The 15,586-nt window shown below is 47.7% G+C and overlaps 1 protein-coding gene and 1 non-coding gene across 10 annotated transcripts in view; one reads left to right on the top strand and one right to left on the bottom strand.

The window, feature by feature from the left end:
- Positions 1–5,250: 5,250 nt before the first annotated feature.
- Positions 5,251–5,323, bottom strand: TRNAA-AGC (transfer RNA alanine (anticodon AGC)). Its single transcript has one exon. It is a non-coding gene; the product is annotated as a tRNA-Ala (tRNA).
- A 63-nt stretch (positions 5,324–5,386) lies between these two features.
- Positions 5,387–15,586, top strand: part of LOC103824085 (USP6 N-terminal-like protein) — an 83,030-nt gene continuing 72,830 nt past the window's right edge. For 5 of the 9 annotated variants that reach the window (XR_007777712.1, XR_007777707.1, XR_007777706.1 and 2 more), the window contains exon 1: positions 5,387–5,500. The gene's annotated coding sequence lies outside the window, so the exon portion shown is untranslated. Of the gene's footprint in view, positions 5,534–5,968; positions 6,415–15,586 lie in introns of those variants that run through there. The other 4 variants (XR_007777713.1, XR_007777708.1, XR_007777711.1 and 1 more) reach the window with 3 other exon arrangements.

The raw sequence follows: 15,586 nt of genomic DNA, 5'->3' as shown, positions 1-15,586 counted from the left end.
TGTAGAGCAAGCACTGTGCTCACGATTGTGTCTGGCTTGTGATGAAGCAAATGTTGCAAAAAGCCCTTGATGGTGACAGAGGCTGCTTTTACTTCTCACACCCGATCATGTGGCCACTTGCCATGGTTTAGCCCAGAGCAAGGGAGTAGTTGCCACTGAAGGATCCATCCAAAAATGAAGCCACCACAGTGCTGAAGTGTGGGTAGAGATGATGGAGTTTGCGTAGTCTCTCCATTCTCCCAGCCTGTCCTGCCAGGCCTAGGAGTGATGCTGAGCACATTACTGCCTACCTGTCACCTTACCTGGGGGTTCTGCATCCCTCTTCCCAACAGGGGCTAGGACACAGGCAGCTCCCTGCTTCTGCACAGGCTGAATGCTCACATTGCCTGGAAGGGTTGTGTCTCCCTAAAACTGCCCCTCAGCAGCAAGCATGGACCTCACTCCTATACCTCCATCTTCCCAAGTTCCCACTGGTTCTTCTCCTCCTCAAGGAAAACCCTACCATCACTCAAGCTACATTGCACAGTAACTGTGGGTTGAAGTAACTCCTTCCCCCATTCTCAATGGTGTGATGATGAATGAATGTTTCAATAGTCAGCAAATGATCCAGTAGCAGAAGGACAGATTTGTCTTTCCCTCCTGTGTCTGCAGATGCTGACGGAGATGATGGAAGAATGATGACCTGGGAAATAAAGCCTTTGTTGAGCCACAGGAGAAACACTAGAAGCTTTCCCTCCGGCTGCTTTTATTACCCTTCTCCTGGAGGAGATGGGAACCAAACACCAGGAGAGCTCAATGAGCTAAAACCCACCTTTCTCAGTGCCCAGAAGAGAGTTGAAAGCCAGAGAATTCACCTCCTCCCTATTCCCTCTCAGGGGAATCCACACAAAGAATTTGCTAGAACAGTTCTTGTGCTTCTGGATGTGACCTGAAACCTGCTGAAGCACATGCTAGAGCTTGGGGATGGCCTGAGCTCCTGGCTTTGGTGCTTGTTAGGATGCTCCCTGGCAGGCAAATGTAGGGGATGCTGAGGCTGGTGAAGGATGTCTCTGCCCTTTTTGCTTGGCATGATGCTTTCAGGAAGACCCCTGCTATTAGGAAGAAAGTTTAGGCTGGCAGGAGATCCCCCAGTCAACCAGGCAGTTTGAAGTCAGATGCCTGTCATTCAGCCCAACAGCAAAGGCGTCATTTCCTAACCAGCCACTGCTGGCATCTCTCTGCTCTTGGTTCCCGCTTCGCTGCACTTATCAGGAGTCTCTAAAGGACAAAGTCTAGTGTTTGTTCGAGGTTTCAGAGAGCTTTATGTCATGTGGACCTTCTGTAGACCTCCTGCCCTGGGCAAAGCACCCAGTACACTCTTGTCTGTGTTGGGGAAATATTAGATTTATAGGCCAAATAGAGCCTGGCCAAAAGGTTATGTGCTTCTGTCTCCCTGTCAACCCTTTGGCTGCCCTCACTGCAGGGACAACAAAAGGCATCCCTGGAAAAATCTATTACCCTTTCCCCAGCAAGCAGGACCAGACCATCCTGCTCATGAAGATACACACAGATCCAGAGGAAATGATATGAAATGGGGCTGAGAAAGCCAACAGCAAACACCAGTGAGAAATACCTGTGTGTGTCTTGCCACAGGAACAGTGGAAGACTCCTGGCATGGAAGGCATGCCCATTTGGTTATTTGTACAGACTCAGGCTGATTCCTTAAAGATGCCTTGAGGAGTGTGGCAGTGACATCTGCCCTGTGTTCCCATCTTTATCACAGTTTCCCATTATCCTTTCTCAGTTCATTCATCTCCTCTTTTTTTAGATCCTCTCTCTCTTTTGGTCTTTGTAGCAGGGAGGGAGAGCACAGTGATGTCCATCTTGCCCCTGCTGCTTTTGTGCACAGCTGGCATGAAAGTATGAAGTGCGGGTCTTCTGTCCTGGGGTCTGAGGAAGTTGAGATGTGTCTCTGCATTTAAGATTACTTCATTTTAAAACTAAATTTATGCACATAACCCTAGAGTAAACTTACAAAGAATACTTAAATTAAGGCCATTAGTGTAAAACTGAAAACTCTGCCTCTTCCCCTTCTAGCAGTTTCCTGTTCTGTCCTCTCTGCTCTTATGATGCCTCTGTACATATGCTTAATGGTGATTAAATACAATAAACTTCTAAGAGTAGTGACAGATGTTTTTCTAACTTGACTACGTGATTCCTACCAGAAAACTCATTCCATAAATTCAGCTGTGGAGATCAAAACAGCAAGTTGTAAGCATGTGCCCAGCTCCATTTGTTGCAGTGAGTGATTTGTTTATATCCTACTTGATCCATTGCTGGAAGCCATTTGTTCCCTGAGCTTGTGTGCAAACTTGAAGTAAGGGTTTGTAGGGTGAGGAAATGCAAAACTTGGGTCATTCCTGAAGAGTCAGTGGGCTGATTAAGCACTGGGGAGCAAGGTATCTGTGGAGCTAGAGTGGAGAACCTGATACTGTGGCTTAACTGATGCCTCAGGGGCTAAAAAAAAAATTAAAAAAAAAAAAAAATAAAAGGAGGTCAATAAACAGGTGCTGGTAGCAAGCTGTTAGTGAGGTGGCTGAGCAAGATTTGGGTTTTTCAGCAAATACAGGCAATTGCTCATTCTGACTTGTATGCGTGCACACACACATATGGATGTTCCATACTGTGGCAGCTCATTATAGATTCCCACAAGAAAACCATTAGGGAGGAAATTCTTGCTGTTGTGATGTGGTCGCCTTGTTCTTGTAAAAGAAAAGCTGTTGTTTCCATTTTGCAGTGGTTTTGTTTTTTGGGGAGTGGAGAGCATTATAATGAAATAGTGCTGTGAGTGTATGTGTAATATATTATCCCTGTGGATACAGTCTTTCACTGTGGGTCCAGCGAAAACGGAGCCCCCAAAAATGGACCTTCCCAGATGTGTTCATCTATCAACACACCTGCAGAAAAAGTACTGTCAGAGGAATTTTTCTCACATCCCTGCTTTTCTTCATCTTCTGTCTCAGCCTGCCGCAGTGTTTGCCTACCCGTCTGCAGAGGGCGATGCAGCATCAGTTTGACCAGACTTGTGGTCCTCTGGTTTTCCCTCATCCCGAAGTTGTCCTTGGTCACCAAGACATTGCAGGGGTTGAGGGCTGAGATGGGGCCAGGGCTAGAGGGGAAAAAGAGAGGACCAGAGCAGAAACACAGGTGTATTTCACAGCGCAGTCTCTTCATGCCAGCTGTGCAGCAGCTGATGAAATGGGAGACTGCAATGGATTTCACTTTCCTTTTAAATCCTGCTGCACAGGAAGACTTGAATAATTTGCTGAAATTTTCAAGGCCACTGTAGGGACAGCTGGTTATTTCATTAGTTTGTATAGGACTCAGAACTGTAAGATTAAATCAGCTTTAAAAGAATGAAATGTTGAAGTGAAAAGAATCCCAACCACCATACACTCATCTGGTTTTCAGACTTCAGTTTGCATTTAGAATTGCCTTTTTGCAGAAAGGAATAGTAGATGTCCTCTGCCAGTAGAAGCATCTCTCTCTAGTCTCCATGAGAATATCCATGAGAATTCATGGGTATTTGTGCCCCAAAAAAATCATTTTGTATCCTAGATTGATTGGAAAAGACCTCAAAATGATCATGCACATCCCTTAACCCAGCATCACTGTGTTCATCACTAAACCATAGCCCAGATTTACATCCACATGCCTTTTGAACATTTCCAGGGATGGTGATTCCAACACTTACCCATATCATCCTTTCAGAGAATATTTTTTTTCCTAATATCCAATCTAAACCTCCCATGACACAACTTGAGGCCATTTCCACTCATCCTGTAACTTGTCACCTGTGAGAAGAGACCCCTTCACCTCGCTAAAACTCCTTTCAGGCAGTTGTAGAAGTGATGGGGTCTCCTGACCTTCCTTTTCTTCAGGCTAAAAAACTCCTGTTCCCTCCACTGCTTCCCATAAGACTTGTGCCATAAACCCCCCACTGCATCGTCTCTTTAATCCAGTTCTTCCTTGGATTATCAGAATTAAATTGCTGCAAAGGTTTGGGGGTGGGATATTTTGGAATCTCCTCAGGTATAGGCTGGGGTGGGTGAGCAGTTGAAAGCTGAATTTCATTCTTTGTCATTGAAATTTGCCAGAAAGGTCATTTCCTTGTGCATGTAACTGAGGAAAGTGCTCAGAATTGTTTTCTTCCATTGATTTCCAGTTCAGTTTGTGGTAGGAAAGGAAATGCCAGCTGAGTGTAATCCTGTGAGGTTGGTTTTTTTCAATGATACACCATCAGTTTTTAAAAACAGCTTCTCTTTTTCAAAAAGCTTTTGGTTGTTCATTGTGGCTTGTTGTATCAGAATAGGAGCAGAATGTGAAGCACTTGCTTGCACTTTGCACCTGGATAAATTCAGGGAGCAAGGTCTTGACCTTTTCTTTTTAATAAATGGCACCTACAGCAATGACTCCTTGAGGTGTTTTGATTTCTTCTTTAATTTACAGAAGACAAACAGTTTTGGCTCTACCAGAGGCCTCCAGGTGAAGGGATCTCTAAATGCATTCTTGGATGGGATGAGAAAGGGAGGGCTGGGTCCAGAGCTGTGTGGGAAGAACTGGATGAAGTGGGTACTGCTCACTGTCGTGGCCTTGTCCAATGTTCAATACGGAAACAAAAGACCCTCTTGCAGAGTCAGGAGCACACAGACAGTGTTCTGCCTGCCTTAAGCATGGGATAGGCAAACGTATCTGTGTAGCTGTACTGGGAGCAGCTGAGGTCACTCGCTCTGCTGAGCCTGGAGGAGACTGAGGGGAGACCTCACTGCAGTTACAGCTTCCTTGAGAGGGGAAGAGGAGGGGCAGGCACTGATCTCTCTCTGGTGCCCAGTGACAGGACCCAAGGAAATGGCCTGAATCTGTGTCAGAGGAAGTTTAGGTTGGATTTAGAAAAAGGTTTCTCACCCAGAGGGTGGCTGGGCACTGAAAAAGGCTCCCTATGGAAGTGGTCATGGCACCAAACCTGACAGAGTTAAAAAACCATTTGGACAATGCTCTTGGACACAGGGTGTGACTTTTGTGTCCTGTGTGGGGCCGAGAGTTGGACTTGATGATCCTTGTGGGTCCCTTCAACTCGGCATATTCTGTGGTCTTTAAAAATGTCAAGGAAGCAAATAAGAATACAAGGAATTTAAAAAGGCAAAACCACTACGGCTGTGGTTTTCAATGGAAACAGGCGTCAGGCTGGCAACCGAGGGCGCGAAAAGTAGCTGGAGAATGCGGGCATCGATCCCGCTACCTCTCGCATGCTAAGCGAGCGCTCTACCATTTGAGCTAATTCCCCGCCCTGACCACGTTCGTACCCAGCATAGATATATCGACTTCTCGCGAGACGCCGTGCGCTGCTGGCAGTTACACGTCCCAGTCGGGGGGCCCAGTGCGCCTGCGCGGGAGCGCGACGGCCGGGGCTCGGCGGCGGGCCGGGCTAGGCGCGCGCCGGGAGAGGAGGATGCGCCCCGCGGTGAGACCTGGAGCGGGAGCGGGGCGGGAACGGGTATGGGAACGGGGCGGGAATGGGAACGAGATGGCAATGGGAGCGGGAATGGCGAGGGACTGCGAAGGGCTGTGTGTTTGGCGGGCAGGATGCGTACGGCTGTGTGTGTGGGGCGGCGGTGCGTGTGGAGGTCAGAGCAGGGGGCTGCAGCGCCCGGCACGGGCTCTGCCAGCGGCCTGGGCTGGTCTTTGAGCGCGGCGCTGCGCTGAGGTCAAAACAGAACGAAACAACCAACCCCCCCCCCCATAAAATATCGAGCCCCCACCCCGCCCCCCAGCTGATGAAGGGCGCAGGAGCTGCCCGGATGAGCCCGGTTACTGCTCAGGGAGGCTTCGCCTACCCGGCACCTCCTCACGGCCCTCGGGGCACCGAGCCCGCACCCCCTGCGGGGGCTCGGGGTGACACTCGGCCTGGCTGGGCAGCCCGGGGAGCCCCCGGTACTTGCTGACATCCGTGCTGGGACATCCGGGCTGGGTCCCTGCGCGTGGCTGGGGCAGCTGGGATGCCCAAAAGCCGGGATGAGCAAACCTGCTGCGGGCAGTTGGTTCTCCCCGCCTTGCCTTGCAATGTCTCCTTTGAAAACAACACCCACAGAAGTGAAATCTGGCACCGTGGTGAGTCGTGAGGTCTTTTTCTCCAAGAAATGGTTCCATTTGCTCTTGTACTCCAGCTGGAGTAGACTTAAAGGCAACAATTTCCCTGCTGGACAAGGAAGGAGATGCTGGCTCTGGAGGAGGGAACTTCAGGTGCCTGTTGATGGGGCAGATGGGGGCAAGTGCTGGAGTCTTCTGGGGAGCTGCATTGATCAGATGAGATTTTGGTGCCTGTTTTGGATGCAAAAACAGAGGATGCCCTCAATCAAGGGGTGCATAGTAAAGCAGGTGAGAACATTGAGTCATTTCTCTGTGAGCACTGTGCTGAGGAAGACGAAGCTGTTGGTGAGCTTGCAATGTTTAATTAAAGCTACGTTCAGCAGTAGCAATATCCAGGAACTCAGTTAAAAACCTGTCATTCTGGTAAATATCTTGCTTGTGCTCAATTGCTTTTCTTCCCCTCTGATGTTCTTTAATCAGACAAGACAAAAACCAAAAAGCATTGATGGCCAGAGCAAAATACTTTCTGTACCAAAGTGATTACCAAATAACCTTGTTGTATAACCTCGGTGGTGGCTGCTTAACCTAGCTATGTGGAGAGCAGCAGAGTCCTGGGCTGAGCTGGCCAGGTTGCAGGCAGTGATCCTGGTCACCAAGTCACTGCAATTCACTGAGCCAACAGGGAATTTGGTGAAAGTGATGGGACTTGCTGTGGCTTTTGCTCTGTTGAGTTCCTGGGTGCTTTACACATTGCTTTCCTGCAGTACTTTTCTACTTCTACCTTGGTTGTGTTCAAGCCATCATTCCATTGGTTTCAAAACCATTCTCTGCTCGATTTTACACCCTTCCTGAGGGTTTTGCCTTAGTTCTGCCTGTGAGGTACAAGTTACTTTTTCTGGATAAATTTGCTGAGCTATCCTCCTCCAGACTATGAATTTCTGATTAAATACTCCTATATATCAACAGCTTTGCAGATGAAATAGGCGCAAAACATTTTTTATTTCTTTTACTTGGCAGGTTTCAGGCTCTGTGAATGAGGTCTGCTTCTTGCCGAGTTTGCTTAATAGGTTCTGTGAATGCTATTTTATTGAAATACTTGGAATTTTAAATTTACTCCTCTTTTGATCTTTTTAAAACATGTTGCATCTTACTTTAAAGGGCCAGTGAAGCGTGACCTCAGAGCTCTTCGGAAACTCTCCTGTCTCTCATTTATCGTTTTCACGGTTGTGAAAACGATAAATCTGTTTTAGGTTTTTTTTAGGTTCTGTTTAGGTTTTTTTTTTTAGGTTTTTTTTTTAGGTTTTTTTTTTTAGGTTTTTTTTATGTTCTGTTTAGGTTTTTTTTTTTTTTTTCCTCTTCAGAGAGAAGATTGGCCAACAAACATGTTCTGAAAGACATGTTTATCTTTAAGAAAAAACCCAACAGCAACCAAACAAGCAAGCAGCCGCACCCATCCAGCAGTATGATTTCTTATCTTGGAGCTTGACTCATAATTTTGATGGCTCCTTACCCTTATTGGTTTTTTTGAAAAGAAAGTAGTTTTTGTAGCTATTCCCCTGGGTGCCACACTGGAGAGTATTGCACTTATGTAATTTTTTTTTCTCACGTCCTCCTGTCTCTTTTACATTGCCCTGAGCTGCAGAACCCCACAATCTTACCCCAGGCTTCCTTTTATTCTTTTTTTTTTCCTTTTTTTTTTCTTTCTTTCTTTTTTCTGATATGGAGTAAACCAGGAGATGCTTGAGAGTCTCTCCTGCTGAGGAATCTTACCTTCAATGCACACTACAGCGTTTCACCAGCTTGGCTTTGCTAAGTATCAAGCTGACTGTGAAGCTGGAAAATGTGTTTCAGGCTGTGTTTTGCATAGATGCTCTCAGATGTGAGGTTTCACTGCCTGGGTGTTATATGTGTTTTTCCTGTCACGGGGCAATCTGCCTCTGAATCATGTTGCTGGGAGCTCCTGGCAGAGCAAATGCAGGGGCAGGGGGAAAAGAGGCTTGTCTTCAGCCTTGCTTCATCAACCCCAGCCACAGCCCTCCCACATTTGTGCCTTGTTTGGTTTAATAATGGGGTTGTACAGCAGCTTTTCCCACAGCAAAACCTCTTTTCTCCTTTTCTTTAGAGTTAAAATCGCTCCAAAGAATGTGTGTTAAGGTGGACTTTGAAACTCAAAGTCCTTTGTCAATCCTTCACAATCATGCTGGAGTAATTCCTGTGCTTTCCTGTCCTTCATTTTAATTACAGGGGAGAGTAGTTCAGCTCCCACAGCTCAAGCTGTTCGAAGGATATGTCTGTGCTTTGCAAATAAATAAACTTTGTGCTTGCTTTCCCCCTTCTGTCTTCCACTTGCTCTGGCAGAGCTGTGCTCCTGAACAAGGCTGGGCAAGTATTGTTCAGGTTTTGGTGGATCTGTCCTTGTGCTCCATCCACGCTGAGATTATTGAAGTTGCCTTGCAGGTGACTGGGAATGTACTGCCTAAAGAAGCCTACAGCTGCTCTGTGTAAAGAACAGCCCCCACAGATGCTGAAGTTGCAGAACTATCAGTGCAGCTTTATGGAAGGTTGCTTGCTGCGTCCCCTTCAGCTCTCGGCAGCCTGGGACATCCCAGTTGTCCATTTTACTGGGTAGTGCAGGGGTTCTTTAAGGGGCTGGTTCATGCCATGCTGCAAATAGCTCAGCATGGCACTGCAAGAGCTGCTGTGTGGTGGAAGGCAGATTCTAGAATGTGCAAGATACTCTTGTGTACTGATGGAAGCAGTCTCGGCTGGTTTGCTACCATACCCCTCCCCGTTTGAAGTAGCAGTGGGTATTTCTGAAGCAAGTATTCAGACTGGAGTGCTTGCTCTGATTTTCAAGGTGGGTGAGTGCTCTCTGTAGCTGTGGGTTTGCTTTGACACCCTCAGCTTAATGTATTTGTAGAGGGACCGGTGTAGATTGTCCCCCCAAAGTGTCTGCTCGAGTGCCAGCCATGCTTGCCGGCTCCGCATCCCGCCGGGCTGCTCCTGCACGTGCCATCCCCCTCTGCACTGCAGAAGAGCTAAATCGGGGTTGCAAGAAAGCTGGCTAGAAGCCTGGATGTTCCTAGAAAGATATTGATTGCCCTGGACAGTTCGGGGTTGTTCCTTTTGTTTCCCTGGCTCTCGTCACGGGGTCGGGCTCGTTCGGGCGGCAGCTCACTGGAGGATGGAGAAACAGTGCTGGCTTTGCGGGCTGCGCCTGGAGCGGAGCCATCCCAGCCCGCCTCTCTCAAGTGTTAAGTCTGAAGCAGCCTGCCTGGTAATTCCATTAATGAGAGCCTAGTGCCAGAGAGATAAATGTAATTCCACGGTAAAGCTAACGCTCAGGCTCAAAGGGAGAGGATTTGCTGGTTCTCCCGGGTGCACTGCTGTGAGTAACGTACTCCATTATTACCCACAGACCATGTTTAAAGTCTACATGTCACTGCAAAAACTGGGCGGTGATAAAAAAATCTGCTGCTAAATCTTCATGTGAGGAAAACCTTAGCTGCAGAGTGTAGCTGTCTCTTTGCAATGGGTTTTACAGGTTATAAAAGTTTCCTGCTTAATTCCTGACATGCAGGATGGCACCATGCTAAGCAGCCAGCTGATGCAGGAGACAGCTTGCATAAGCTTTGGCCAGAATAAGCTCTCTGTGTATAATCAATGCAGAACAGAAATTATATACCCTTTGTGTGTCACACCAGAAAGCTTGAGAGCACCTCAGAGCCAGCCACCACAACTGCAATAGCACAAGCTTCTCTACGTTTTTGGCCGTGAGGCCCATGCTTGAATTCAGAGCTTACAGTCCTGGCTAGCTTGGTTTGATTTCTTTTTGAAGTAATTTTTTTTTCTGATTTCTCACTTTTCTTTTGATTTGCAGATCACCTCTTCTTGTTACAGTTGTATAATACCTTTGTGGCACCATCATCAAGTCTTCTGTTGAAAAGGAGTAGTTAATTGGGATATTTTTAGCTCTCATTGTGGCTTGGATCCTGGAAATTAAACACAGAAGCCAGCACCATTCAGCTTTCTGCAGAGGAGCTTCCCGTGCTGCAGGCTGGAGCTGAGCAGTTCTGTCTGACAGGGTGGGACCTCACAGTGCCAGTGAGCCCCAGTGCTGTGCTACCTCATAGTTCAAGCAAATAAATTGCTTGCTTGATCTTTTGGAGCTTAGTGAAGGATTTTCCTTGTCATCAGTCCAAGGTGGGAGAAAAAAGTTTAATGAAGAAGAAGCAGGTGCTGGGGATGCTCAGCCTCTTTTATGTCCCCATCACTCCAGCTTTGCCTGAGTGTCCATCAGTACATATCTGATCTCCTTAGTTAGGACTTGAGCCCCTACTGGAGTCCTGACAGCAGAACTAAAGCCAGCTTGCTCAAAATGCTTGTTTGTTGGTGTATTCAGCAGCTTGCTGGTGCCTCTTGCTGCAAGAGGTGTGGGGAAGAATGGCTCGTTGAGCAAAGTGAGGTGCATGCTTTGCTGCTGACCTAGCAGCAGCTGGGACAGCCAGCCTAAGTCTGCAGCCTGCTCCTGCATCTCTTACTTCTCTTTGCAGCAGCTGTGCAGACATGCCTGCCTTCTTCATGCACATACTGTGGGCCAATTCACTCACCAGAAATCAGGATCAAAAGCAGATTGTATTGAGTTTTTAAATCTCGTGCCTCCCCTAGCCTACAGTGTTGTTCATTAATCAGTGAGGGACATGCGTGTGAGAGCCACATCTGCGGCTCACCACTGCCGTGGCAGGATGTTGGGGGGATACAGTATCAGTCAGAGCTATTGCAGTTGTTCTTTAAAAAAACTTCTCCTGTTTGCATCTTAGCTGGCTGCAGAAGTTTTAGCTTAGTAGTGTGGTTTTCTCACCCCAAATTAAAGTTTTTGAGTGTCTCCTTTTAAAGCTCTGACATCTAATTTGGACTTGAGTGGAGCAAGGTAGCACTGATAGTGAGTTATGTGTCCTGTGAAACATTTCAGTACAGAGTAGATGAAGGAGCAGGTAGGAAAATGACCTGCATATTTAGAAATTCAGTTTCTTGAAAATCAATGGTGCCTTGTTCTTACAGTGTCTCTCCTCCCTTCCCCTTCAGTTTCATGAGTCAAAAGTGATCATGAAGTGTTGATATATGACTGGGAGGATTTATCAGGAAGGATGTAATGTGTTCGTTCCTCTGGTGATAACAAAGTGGGTCAGAAGTGTTACCTGTGCTGTTGCTGCTGCTTATGATGCTAGCCAGATAAAGTAACTGAACTTAGCTCAAAGCCTTGCTATTTGCTTTGCCCCTTGACTTGCTGTATAAGTTTCACTGGGAAACCTATGTCTGACCTGCAAGGCATTAATTTGTTTGGTGGCTCTTGTGACCTAGGTGCACAGTTGAGCCACCTTGGTGCTGCCAGCCTAGGTGGCCTGGCACTGGATTTTTTCTTTACCAACGTATTTTTGAGCCACAGCTGCATTCCCATTAGGTTTGCTGCAGAGCTGACCAGGCTGACAGTAGCTATGGTAGACAGACACCCACCACTTGGCTCCCTTGGATAAAGGGCTGGTGGGACCATCACCTGACCTTCCAGAGATGCTCCAAATGTCTGGAGGCTGAGCAGAGCCTGATGCATTTTCCTTCTGCCTGCCTTGAGTTTATGGTGTAAATCCCCCAGCAGGCTCGGCAGGGGTGACCTGATGGCTGTGCTTTGATACCTCTGTGTGGTTAAGAGATCTGGCTGGAGTTTGCTCAGGGTTTCTTTCCCATGCTGTGAGAGAAAGATGCCATGAGGTGCCACAGGTGGGACTTGAATTTGGAGTGGGAAGGGGGCATATGTAACATATAGCTGAGAAAACCAATAAGCTTCACAAGATCTTAGCCACTGAAGGGGCTGAACTTGTTTCCAGTTGATGTGTTTAAAATGTGATTAGTCACCTCCTAAAACAGGGTGCTGTAATCCAGTTTCTGTGGAAAAAATTGCACCATACATGTGTCAATGCACAAGGGGTGGACTCAGCTCAGCAAGTGTGTGTATGCTTTCAGGCTGGTCTATAAATCCCTTCAGTTGTTCTAGCCCTCTACAGACTTGTGAGAACTCAGGGAATTTTCTTTCCTGCAGCCTTGCCCTCGCCATGATTTTAACATCTGAAAGTCGGGATGGAAATTGTTGTCATCTCACCCTCTTGTGTTCTAGCACTCAGTCAGATGCCTGGCAGAGGCTTAATGGCAGCCAGAGCTTTTCCCTCCAGCAGACTGGAGGGAACAGGAGGGAGAAGGGGCAGGGGCTATCTCTGCCTCTCTTTGGCAGTGGGCTGCTGTCAGCCTGCTGTGTGTCCAAGGAAGCAGTTTTTCAAGGTTTTTGTCTGGATTTTACAGAGATCTCTTCCCTTACTGCTTTTCTGCCTTGGGCATGGATGCCAGCTGGATCTCCACTGACCTCAACCTGTGGCATATCCAAGCAGATCAGTACTTGGGAGACCGCACATGACCTACAGCAGGGTGCTGGATCTGGCGTGGGGACAGCTGAATGGATAGAGAGGTCCATCCCAAAGGCTGGGCAGGAGGGGTATTTGCCCCTGGGAAAAGCATCCCCGGTCTTTAGTTTGTGGCTCAAACAATGTTTCTGCTCCATATTGTCTGAGTGCTGGAAATGGCAGACTGAAATGAAAAGATTGGGTTAGCCAGTATCCTACCGGAGCTCAGAGAGAATGAATTTAGCTGTTCTTGTTTGATTTCAAGAAATTGCATTAAAATGAGCAAAGAGGCTGTGCACCGGAGGCTGCTTCAGCTGCAGGCATCAGCTTGCAAAACTGTGTTGCAGAGTGATTCCTGCTGGTGCTGCAAAGCCGGTGGGGAAAGCAGAGCTGTGGCATGGGCCAGGAGAGCTCTGTGGAGGTGCAGCTGAAGCACTCTGCTCGCTTGATTGCTTTGGCAGCTCGTCTGTACTTAGAAACAGGTGTGGGCATTGCTTGCATCTGTTATCAGTGGTCACTGGTGTCTTGGTGAGTGCAATGAGCTGCTGTCCCCTGCAAGCTGAGGAGCCGTGCTCTGCTACAGGTCCCTGCTGCTGGGAGGTGGCATGCAGACAACTGGAAGGTCCCCAGCCTGAATGTTGGATGTGTGACGTGACGGACGTGATGGCTCTTGTGTCCTGCCTCACATGAGCTATGTGGTTACACTAAGCTGCAGCTGACTTCTGAAGCTCTTCTCCGTAAAAACTGACCTGAATTGATCTGTTGTGGTTTGTTTATTTATTTTTAAACTAAGATGCATTTCTGCAGAGGTGAAATCTTGAGCTTTATTACAAAGTCCATGATTTTCTTAAGGATGCTTTGGGATATTTTGGGGGTGTGCATGTGGTCTGTGTGGTAACAGTTATCAGAAAAACTGGGAATGGGTCAGTTGGAGATGTGTAGCTGCTTAATTGATTTTAATGCCATAGAAGTTCAAATGAGTAACTGGGTGCTTTTTCTGGTGGGGGGAAAAAATAGAACTGTGTTAAGTGGAGGGGCAGCTCTGGGTGTTTCTGTGAAAGGTGTGTAAAGGAGGCTCGAATGTGAGTTTTTGAACTGTGCTTGTCTGTTCCTGTCGAGAGTTGGTAGTTTCAGGGGGAGCATGCAGCAACCATCGAAGGCAAGGCTTGCCTGGGGGCCCTGGGGCAGAAGCCTGTGTGACTAATGTTGTGTAACTCAGAAAAACAAGGCAGGATTACTCTACCTCCTTCCCCTCTGTAAGGAGCTAGTGGTGGGGAACTCTGTCAGACTGCTGCTGGGATGCTTGGATGGAACCTCTGGGCAAGCTGATGGATCAGCTCCCTCCACTCAGTGCAGCTTTGCAGCATGTACTTTTTAGGTGGGGACTGTGCCTCTTGCTGGTTCCAGAGGTGAGGTGACTGGCTGGTGTGTGAAGGCTGGTGCTGGCAGCCCTTCTGATAGGTACCCTGAGCTGCACCTGTGTCTGCTGTAACCCCTCCATCCACATCTGTGTCAGAGGAGAAGCAGGGTGGGGGGGTGGAGGGGGCTCAGGCTTCCTGGTGCGGGGGACAAGTCAGCCTGTGGGGACCATGCAGGGCTGTGTTCTCCTCCCTCCGCACTCCTGGTGCTGTTGAAGTTGGTCCCGTGTTGGGATGAAGGTCTGGCTTAGAGTTTGAGCCTGTGCTTCTACTTTTCCATCATTATTTTCCAGGGTTTCTCTGCAAGTAATTGGAAAATCCCCTCTATGGGCTGCCGTGACAGCCTTAGAACTATCCAGATGGATTTGAACTTTGGTGCTGCAAAGGGCTTTGCGTATTTATTTTCAGCTTCCTGCTGTCTGCTTTGCTTAAGAGCTTTTGCTAGATCCTTTGCATATGCTTGTCCTTGCTCTTGAAACCATTTGAGAACACCCTTCAGCTATGACAAAATACCCCCCTCCCCCCCTGCCAAAAAACATCCCCAAACCTCTTGGAGGAATTTTATTTTACTGCTGTGCCTTGGTAAGCTGCAAGGTTTGCATAGTTGTGGTGTGTTGCTGTTTGGGTGCATCAGCCTAGTTTGGAGACCTCAGAGAGCAAATCACTGGGCTGTCTTGGATGGGTCTTTAGAAAAGTGAGTGAGTGAGCATGCTCAGTAGTAAATGGAGATAGTAAACTGATCTTACATGACTTAGCCCTGTGCAAACGCAAATATGTGATGGGTTGAAGCCTCATCTAAGTTTGCACGTGTACCATTGTGCCATCTTTCTGAGGTCGTGCTTTTCATCAGCTTTAGCTGATCGCAGGCTGTTTTCCTGCCAGAAATTCTTCCCCTTTATTTTCTTATTTCCGAGATGGCTTCCAGTTGAATCAAGCAAATGATGGTTGCTACCTCTAGTGTAGAGATGACTGGGATGTGTAGAAGTGGGGGGAGAGAAAAGGCAGGACTGCCTGTTGTGGCAGCAGAGGGGAGTTTTGGATCAGTTCAGCTGATGAGCATGTGGCATGGCTTGCTGAAGAGCAGCTGTGTAGCCCCTGGTAGAGCATGTCCTGCTTCTGCTCCAGTTTCCTTCCATGTAAAGGGTGACATGGATTTCCAAGTGCATTAATATTTCTGGGAGGCTACAGTGTTGGAAGAGTCCTTTGTGAGGCACTGCTGACTGATGGCTTCGTGTACATGCTGCCAGAGTTTGGCTTCCTGCTTAACCGAGGGGAGGTTTCCTTCTGGGAGGATTTTGAGCACAGCTTTTAAATAAAGCTTCCTGCTGAATGTATCAAGGAGAATATTAGATTGAATATAAGGGAGAAGTTTTCTGTGGTGAGGCACTGGAACAGGTTGCCCCCAAAAGTTGTGGATGCCCCATCTTTGTAGTCACCCAGTATCACTCAGTCCTCTGCTGCCTTGCTTCATAACCTTTTTATAAACTCAGGTGAGTCTTTGCTTCATTAGATGAAACAAAAGGGTATTGTGTTTCTGCAGCACTACTTCAGTCTGCAACAAGCAAAGAGTCGTCTTGGCCAAGGACACAGAGG

The sequence above is a fragment of the Serinus canaria genome, chromosome 5 (genome assembly GCF_022539315.1).
Source record: "Serinus canaria isolate serCan28SL12 chromosome 5, serCan2020, whole genome shotgun sequence".
In the NCBI taxonomy this organism is placed as follows: domain Eukaryota; kingdom Metazoa; phylum Chordata; class Aves; order Passeriformes; family Fringillidae; genus Serinus; species Serinus canaria.
This window is presented reverse-complemented; position numbering and strand designations above follow the sequence as displayed.